Below are 10,209 nucleotides of genomic sequence, written 5' to 3' on the forward strand. Positions count from 1 at the left end.
ACAGATGCTATGTTACCATTGTCATGTATGCATGAATGATTTTCACTCAATTATTGAAAAGAACTATGAGATATTCAGAATATCAGATTGGTTAGCTTACCACGTAGAAGATACAAAAGAAAGAGAAGTGGCTGCAGTCAGTCATTGTATAACTGTATAACTATAGGTGTTACATCCCCCCCCCCCAAAAATAGTTCATGGTCCACTCTGGAAGAAACCTCTTACTCCAAAGTGCTGCTTCAAACGGATGCTCATCTTCAGTAAAATATCTGTTGTCAACCTGCTGCCCGCCTGCACTTAGGTCTCAAACACTCCCTTCTCCAGTCAGATGTCTATGCAGCATGAAATATGGTCACTAGGAGAATCGCCCGGACTGGTTCCCTGACTGCATTTCATTCTTGTTCCAGTGTGGCTGGAGAAGATTGTAACGAGACCAAGGGTGCCAGTCTGTCAGCCAGACATGCATCAACATCACATCTTCTAAAACTAGTTATTAGGGCCCGATTACTTACAGGCCGAAGGCCCTATTGTATCTGTATGAATATTTTTCCTCATGGTTTTTTTTTTCTTTTCCTTATTCCGACAAAATTAGGGCCTTTTTGCCCCCCTAAACGTTCCACAAAAGTCACCAAATTTTGCACGCAAACCAGGCCTAGTGAAAAATTTGATATTTAATGGTTTGCATTAATGGGCGTGGCCTAATGGCTCAACAGCGCCCCCTAGAAAACTTTGTGCCTCAAGCGCCACAATACGGTTTGACATACATGCACGAAAATCAGGTACAAACCTGTATCATGTCGCAACTTAAATAAAAGTCTCTTGGCGCCATGGCCGAAACCAAACAGAAAGTTGGCCATTTAGAAATAATCGTGTAATTTTGGCACAATTTATGCCATTTCTTCGGCCGCTTCTTCGACCGAACCGTAACGTGTACCCAGGTGTGTTATACATCAAAATGTGCATCTCCATCCTCTCGACGATGCGCGTTACTTTTCTCAGTCAAAAGCGTTACCGTTGCGACGAAAGACGCCAAAAAGCGTGCCCCACTTCATCTGATTGGTCCATATTTGATAGTCCCTACTTTCTGCCATAACTTTTGAATGGTTTGACATAAAGACTCGTGGGTGGTGTCATCGGACTCGGTTTTGAGTCTTTGAACATAATTGGTGCAAATTAGCTCCGCCCCTTCTTCTGATTGGTCGATATCTGATAGTTCCTACTTTCTGCCATAACTTTTGAATGGTTTGATATAGAGAGTTGTGGCTGGTGTCATCCGCTAAATGTCCAGGCCTGAAGAATCTACATGCAAGTCATACAAGCGCTTCCACTGCAGCCTGGACGTGCACAAGGGTGCGAGGGCCCGTTCATTGCTGCTTGCAGCTTTAATTTTACGTTATACTTTTAGTTGATACATCAGTCTGGATGGTTTGCAGTTACATTTCACCCCCCAAAAAATAACTTGGACAGATAAGTTATAAACTATTACGACAAAAATCTACACTGATGCTTAGATTACTATCAGCTCAGGATCTAGAGAGCTCACACTTTAAAAGATTTTTCTCAAATAGAAAAGTAGGAAGTAATGAGGCAAGAAATTATATAATTACAAATGGTTCTTCATTGGGAACAAGACAGGGAATAATTTGACTTTTTTTCTCTCTTTTTGCTTTTATCTTCTTTGGTAAAGTTGAACTTCTTTTCCAGCAGTTCACTTTGTGAAAACAGCCCACCGACTGTGACTCTGACATGAACCCGCTCAACAATCCTTACAGCTATCGCTATCTGGCAGTTATCAAAGTAGCCTTCCTATACTTTTCATTATATTCACCAATACATTGTTATTTTTTACAGTTTTCAGTTCTTTTAAATTCCCCAACTGAGTATTTCTACATTTAGATCTATCTGATGACTTAGTGCAGGATCCTTGCCCTGATTATACAGTCCGCACCCTTGCTATGTTTGGCTTGTATCAACCTCTTTTTCTGCAATAGTTGATTTTTCTGAGCAAAGACATTGCCACATAAACAAAACCCAGATATTTCTCTCAGGTTCAAGCTTAGTGCCTTTGGTCTTGAATTCCACAGGTGACCACAAAGACAAATCTGCTAATGTTGCAAACATGCACAGACCAGCCAAAACATTATAACCAGTGAGGAGTGAATGATGGTGATCAATGTTTTGTAAGAAAAATATTGACATTTAAATGGATTATTTTAACACATATCACCAAGCTACAAAAGAATTAAAAGCCAAGTCCACCACACCATGAAACTGAGCGAGGCCTCCATTTAGCGAGATGCAACTGCTGCAACATTAAAACTGCTCAGGAACACCAAGATCCTGGTCCAACCCACAAGCTCTCCAGATCCCAGTTGTTCCTCCCACAGGACTCTGGGGTGTCCCTTCACATGCCCAAACAAATCTGAGCTGACTTGGCAGCATGACAAGGTCCTACACAATAATAGACTGGTGATTTTAAATGACTACTCCCTCGTCTTTTCTTTTTCTTAACTCCAAAAAGTTACTTTATCTAGACAGTGACTGATTAGACGTGTTGCAGAGAGAGAAGTAAAATTATTATTATTATTTGTTCATGTAAACAAATTCCATGGAAAGACTGAAAGAATTAGTCTGCTCAATACTTTAACCTCCCTCACCAATAGTCTAATGCTTTCATTTATTTAAAAGCCAAGTTTGTCTGGGTTTTTTTCTTCTAAAAACTGCTGCACGATGTGGTCTCAAGCAAATACTAATTAAACTGAAGTTAAAGGGGTATTTGTTGGAGATGATTTACAGCCACTGACCTTGTGCGTTTGCTGCATAAATATGGTTTACTGTATATAGTATTGACTACAGATGGCCTGCAGTGCCATGTTTAGAATAATGAAGAAACATGGCTCACTGGCATATGCAGTAGTCGAGGCACGTCGCACAAGGATATAAGTCAAAATAAGTGCTACGTTCACAGATAATGCAAGAATTATGCCACTTTATGTGACGATACAAAAAGAATATCAACACAGTTTAAGAAAGTTTTAATGAAATCTACTGTCATAGGTGTTAAATATCCTAAAATCCTGATCTAACTCATATTTTAAAAAAAAAACAACTGAGCCAAGTATTTGTTTACATTTTTTCTGTTTTCTGAAAAACTTGACTCTGAAAAAAGTAACATAAGCCATTATTTTAAGAGGGTGACGGTATTGTTTTGCTATGGTGTGCATACTGTAAGCAAAAGTATATGTAAATGACCAAAAAAGAAAGCTAATAATTCCCCTTAATTGTAACTGGCATAAAGGCTACAGGCATATTATCTGCGTCTTCTTACACCAGGAAACGTCTATGTAATAAACACGCAAAGGCAAGAAAACAGCCAGCAGCACTGCAAATAATCGGAGCAACAATAACAACGCCATCAGGGCAATTAGAACGTGTGACCAAAACATATGGCACCAGTGGATAGATAAGTTAATGTATTCATTTTGCAGAGAAACAACAACATATGTGGCTTTTTAGATTGTGTTTGAAACATACTCATCCATGCATCCATTTTCTATATTCCTTTCATTCTGGTGACCGTCACGAGGAGGTTGGAGCCTGCCATGAGGTGAGAAGCGGGTTACACCCTGGACAGCTGGATCACACACAGATGTGTACCCGTAGTCTTATGAGCAATTTAGAGTACGCAAAGAAAATCCATACAAGCACAGTGGGCGTTTATTCAATGTGTTCTTGTGGAACTGTGAACTGTCACCAGTCTGAGCAAAACAACTGTTCAAATTAAAAGTCTGCATCTAGCCAAGGACAGTTGATATCCTTGGATGTGTTCCTACACTCATTTTATTGAGGAGGCATGCGGCGGAGAGACTTATGTAAACTTGAGACCATCAATGAGATGAGCATGGGTAATAATGGAGGGGAAAGCTCATGACTGCAGGTTACATTTTTGAAATACAACTGTTGCTGTGATTTTAAGATGTTGTTATGCAAGAAAGTAGTTCTTCAAACTGCAAATGCGTGGTTGACTTTTCAAGATAGTGTGTATTTGAGAATTTCTTTCAATGGTTTAGGATATAAGTGGGTCCTCCAAGAGGAAAGGCAATCATACCTTACGCCATCAAGTATGCTGTTGCTCCAGTAGCTCAAGTATGAACTACCAAGTAGCTATGCCAAGCCCCAACTTGTTGCATTTTGTACTTCATATTGAGAAATAGCCCAGGAGAATGTAAAAATCCACAAACCCCAGCTGAGATTTGAAACATTCTTGTTGTGATGACAGTGATCACACCATCTTGTGCTCTGGAAATAGACCATTAGAGAGAAAGCAAATGTGACAGAGTGAAGACAGTGCAAGTTCTGCTGCTTTATGCTTTAGCACCAGACATCTTTATAAGCTGAACTCCCAAATTAATAAATGTTTGACACAATCTCTTTACTGCGTTCTGTCTCCATAGAAGAAACAGGACTCTGTGCTGCAGAGTAGCAAAAAGACTCCATCTTGAACAAGTAAGAGAAGGAATAAGATTAGTAGCCTCTTCCTTCGTATCATATTTTATTCCCTTGTTCTTATACTTTGCTTCTTTGCTTCTCTGATATCGACTTTTTCCCCTGACAGGTTTCAGTAACTAAGATGGGCAGCCCTTGGGTGTTAAAGCCCACATCCTGCTTGTCAGGTGTCTCTGAAAGACACACAGGCGAAGAGTGACTTGTTAAATCCATAAATCCCTTGCAGGCTATACGGCAGGCCTCTGAGAGCACAAGGGATATCAGGGGGTGTGCAGTGCCATGACAGGGTGGCATGCTTGGATAACAGGACTGCATCTGCTAATCATCCTGCAACAGGAAACAGAGCAAACTACAGGATAGAGGTTGGATTTGAGGGGAAAGAAGCACAATTGCCTCCCCAAAGGCAACTTTTGGTCTATATTATGGCTGACTGAAGAGTAACTAGAACATGTACTGTACTATATGTGCTATATGTGCTATATGTGCTGGCATTTGAAGCTTTGCGTATATCTGCATCAGTCAGAAATTGACGCATACAAAAAAGCTAATTCTCTTGTGAAGCCACATTTGAAGACTTCAACAACATCAATACATCACTGAAAATGTCAGTGTTGCGTACATCAGTGCTCTTAACTTTCACTGGTTCCTGGCAACAAGAAAAAACAACTGCATTCAACATATTACAATTTCTTCTCCAAAAACCTGATACATGAATCACGATCATGCTCAAAATAACATCAAAAAGTAAAAAACAAACTTAATTAGCAAAGCAACCTCACTTGTCACTTTACTGATCAGATCTTTAGAACTTCACTCATTCTGTTTTGAAATATCAGTATCGCTTTATCAAAATAAACTCTTGCTGATCTGCTGAATGTAAACGGCTGTGTAGGATCCCAGCGATAACCAACACAGAAAATGGAGGAAATCTACTTGTACGTTTTTTTTTTTAACACAGACGCATCTGATCGTTTACTGTAGACTGAGAGGTGGTTAAACAAACATCTGATCTCACTAAGATTTTCAGTGGCATTCTTAAGATGTTGAAGTCATGGAAATCTGCATTTGGTTGATATGAACACAGAATTAAGGGTATGAATGCAGATATTTGTTTATGAAACAGAAAATCTCAGCGAAGTGGTCCATTTCCCAGCTGAGCCTTAAACTGCTGATGCTTTACATGAGAAAACTGATGTCAGTGAAGTAAAACAAACCACCAAAAAACTGAAGTCACATCATTTTTCCAAAACAAGAGAACATTTTTTGGGGAGTTTTAAACTGGGGAGTGTGGGATAACTACATACATAGGTACAACTAGATGGTTGACTAAAGCCGGTGCCGAAAGCAGATATGTCAGGTGACCTTTCTGTAACCCGTCTACACATTCCTCCCTCTCCTCTCTTTCATCAGTTTGCTCCATTCAGGCAGAGGAGGCAGCACGCACTGTTTGGTCAGAGCTGTGCTGCCGATACTCTGAGCTCATGTGGAATGCAGCAGTAAAGGTCATTTCTAGAAGATCAACATTGGTGACCGGAATTTCAAGTGAACTGTGATGCCCACATTTTTCAGCCTTGCAATCTATGCAGAGTGCAGGGGGCTTATGAGGAGAGCCGACAACCACGGTAATGGGCCCGTGGAATAGAAATGTTCAGAATGTGATGCTGCATGTTACTAGCCTACATCAGCTTCAGTGTCATACTTTTTAAGTGCTTTCCAGTGTCACAAGTCTTGCTTTATTGAGAATTCTCGTTATCTGACTATGAGCCTGTGTGAGTGTCTGCAGGTCAGTTTTAAACAATTTTTTTCAGGACCATCACAATGTAAAAACATGACGAAAGCAGCAGCTCAAGAGACTGAAAAAGGCTGAAAACAGGAATGCATGTATTTGTTTTGTTGCCAGGTGTGTACAAGTAGGAAAGGAAATGTGCATCTTTAACTGAGGAGAAACCTTTGCTGAGGTGAAATAAATTCCACTTTAGACAAGCTCTGAATATTATGTGACGCGAAACCAACCCTTTTAACTGTTCACCAATAGTGAACTGCCATTTATGTCACAAAATATTTTACTGAAATAATGTATATTACATTACATTACAGTTACTGGCTGGTTTTGTGTTGAAAGTTGACATTCTGAAGTTCATACTTTGTTTGAAATCCTGGGTCATGTCTTTTCACAAAAAACACCATAACAAACCAACCATGTATCACATATTAAGTATGAAAGTATAAAAATATGTTACAATAAATAAAGTATGTTAAGCAGATGGAGTGTAAAGGGGAGACACTGATTTTACCAAAACATATAGTGGTCAAACTTGTATGTCAGGCTGGAGCAAGACTGAATCCTCTATCCTGCTGTTGAGTCTGAACTCTGACCATCTGCCAGAAAAACTCCTTAACACCTAACCTTATTGTAGTCTTATACTTATCTGATTTCAAGGCAGTATGCACATTATTTATTTGGTGTTTAAATGTATAACCTACATCTGGTGCATTCAAACCGCAGACAGGTCTACACAAATGAACTCAAAATCAAATCGACCATTAACAACCGCAAAACAACAGCAGTGTTGACACTGTGTAACAGTTTATTGGAGAAGGAAAGCTCAGTGCACCATTTATTCATTCAGTGTCAATAAAAAAGGTCAATTACATGCTTATGATGATGCATTTAAATGCAGTCTGGAGACCTGGATAAATAGACTGCCAGATGAAGGGAGTAAAACATGCAAAATAAGTGGAAGCGTGAACGCTCTCCTCGCACAACAGCTGCTCAAACTAAATAAATGTACGGTATACATGCATTCACAGCATGAACATATTCTGATTTCAGTTGCTTTTGCCTTGGCAGACCTATTACTTAAGGTCACCAGATTCCAATTTAATTGTAATGACTAAACTATAACAAGAAATCCACGTTGACTTGTGTAAGTATGGCTACACAAGCTATCTTCTATGTCACTATGTGAGTCATCCCATTACTGAGCTGTCTCTAAAGCAACAACCAGCCATAATCTGCTGGACTCATTCTGATGACTCTCTGCAAGACAGCTAATAAGTTACAAACCAGACTGCAAACTACAATATGCCTGACTGAGTCACTGTTCTGGGTTACACCATTATTTCTTTCTCCACAGGACACGACTTGTTTAATCATGGGTGATTAGAAATGGTTTCATTTCCCTTTTCATGCTTCTTTGATCATGACATTTTCTTTCATCCAGTCCCCGCAGACTCAGCATGTATACATTCTAACAAACATGATTATTTGTTTATTTCCCAACTACGAAGAACGACCATAGACAAGTTTCAGGAGCATGTGTTCATATGCATGGTGATTTCAGACAGGAGCATGTAGTCCCAACACATGTCACGCATGTACTCATTCAGGAGAGAAGCCAATATCCTGATCCCAAATTATGTGTATGCTTATATATAGTGTTGTGCACATGCCTTAGTTGTGTTGTATAGGTTTCTTGGGCACTATAATAAGTTCTTGTCCACAGATCTGTTACTGGATGTTGCTTCAACATCTGGTTCCAGGTGGAAAGGAAATCTAACAAACCCACAGGGAGAGTGGCGGACGAAGGGACGCCAGCGGACGGAGTGTTTTCAGCACCGCGGACAGCTCCGTGCTTTCAGCACTAGGGACAGCTCCGTGTTTCAGCACCACGGACAGCTCCGTGCTTTAACACCGCGACAGCGTGCGTCTCTGCCAGCCTCATTTCCCACTCCGCTGGCCGTCACGGAGGCTTTACCGCCGCTGTGCCGGTTCTCCAGTGACACTGATAGGATTTCCCTATAAGAGAGCGCCGAGGCAGCTCATTTAACACAATCAGACAAGGAAGTCTTGCTAAGGATTTTCTCTCCGCTTTCACTCTGAAGAGTTTTTTGCATGTTGATGAGCCACAGTGCGCCTCATAACACGCTGATTGTGAATAGATGAAGTCTTTGCCAGTGTCCTGCCAAATGAATGGGCATGTGACAGTATGTGAGGTGAGGGGGCTTTTGGACGCCCCTGTCCTGCGAGGGACGTCTCACGGTGTTATTATCAAGTCCCTCGGTTGCTTGAGCAGATCCGGCGCACCCGGGGCGGAGAAGTCCTCCACATTTATCAAACACCGTCCTGTTGTTTTCGAACAGGTAGAGCCGCTGTACAGTTATAGGAGTACAGAAAAGCTCGCATCTGGTCATATTGAATGATAATCACACCCTATTTTGCACCAGACAAAAGGCGACATACCAAGCAGTGTGGTTAAATGCTGTCACATATTGTCATTGACATCGCCCTGCTCCATCAGGCTGCACCTCACACACAGCCTACCTCTCAAACTGAACATTTTAAAGCTTTCTTTTATTGATCTTCACAGTTGAAACTAATTCAGAATGAACGCCACTATTTTAGCAGTTTTCAATCACCTGAAAGTCCAAATGGAAACATACAGATGAGGCAAACTTGTTAAAAATTAAACTGAAAACCGCAAATAAGCCATCTTTAATAAACACGGCTTCCACCATACCTGTTATACTCCGAAGTAAGAAGTCAGAGAGGAAGGGAATTCGTGCAAATTATGCCACAGGCTTCCTGGCAGCGACTCGTCCAAACTGCGCTCCGTAGTTCCACCCTTCTCCCGGCTCGGTGGGGCTGGAAGGCTCCGCTTCTTTCTGCGTGCTGTTTTCAGCAGCCGCGGCGTTAGTTGACGGGTAGGAGTCCCGGCTGTCAGCAGCAGCTCGACATCATCCGGCTGCTCGTTTGTGTCCGCGCTGCGCACCCGTTCTGTCCTATTTCAACTCCTCTCAGTCCGCTGCGCTCCTGACGTCAGCCGCTGCACGGACGCGCTGCGGCTGCAGCTGCACACACACACACACACACACACACACACACACACACACACACACACACACACACACACACACACACACACACACACACACACACACACACACACACACACACACACACACACACACACACACACACACAGCGCCGTGTGCGTGTGTTCGCTTTACAGCTCCGACGCGTTGACAAGACTGAAGGATAGAGTAAGGAATTTGATCTCAAGAATCCATGGACGCGCTTTATTTTTTATTTTGATACTGCTTTACTTAGGTTTAGATGGAATTTAGGAAATGAATAAGCAATACCCGTACAATAAGAGTTAAATATACACCCTTGTGGGCTTCTTTCTGAGTATTGATCTCCTGAATGGGATACTGCGCTATAATCACTTGTCTGCACTGAACTTACAGGATATAAACATTTAGCAGAAATCAGCATGTGGAAATCAAAGAAATAATACTTTGCTCTTTATTAAAAACTATTCTACTGCCCCTATTGAGAATTATTATTTTACTAAAAGCAAAAATTCTTAAAAACCGACGACGAAAATCCTTTCGGCAGTGCGTGTGTTTTTAAACTAGGTACATGTGCCCGTGTTCTTATATTTTAAATTATTTCTGAAGTTGTTGTTTTTTACATATTATTGAAGTCACCACTATTTGCTAAACAGTTTGCACTCTCATTGTAATGTTTATTGTGTGAATGCTGTTATTTGTGTGTGGACGTGTGCTGCTGCCTTCCTTGGCCAGGTCACCCTTGGAAAAGAGGTCTTGACCTCAATGGGTCTTTTTTTATCTGGTAAAATAAAGGTGAAATAAAAAAATAAAAATAAAAAAGTAAAAATGTTAGTCTCAATATACTGG

General features: G+C 41.0%; 1 protein-coding gene across 1 annotated transcript in view; it reads right to left on the reverse strand.

The window, feature by feature from the left end:
* fstl4 (follistatin-like 4) overlaps positions 1–9,280 on the reverse strand; it is a 242,900-nt gene extending 233,620 nt beyond the window's left edge. The window contains exon 1 of the mRNA XM_061740511.1: positions 9,027–9,280. The gene's annotated coding sequence lies outside the window, so the exon portion shown is untranslated. The remainder of the gene's footprint in view (positions 1–9,026) is intronic.
* Positions 9,281–10,209: the final 929 nt, after the last annotated feature.

This window comes from Cololabis saira, chromosome 14 (genome assembly GCF_033807715.1).
Source record: "Cololabis saira isolate AMF1-May2022 chromosome 14, fColSai1.1, whole genome shotgun sequence".
NCBI lineage: Eukaryota > Metazoa > Chordata > Actinopteri > Beloniformes > Belonidae > Cololabis > Cololabis saira.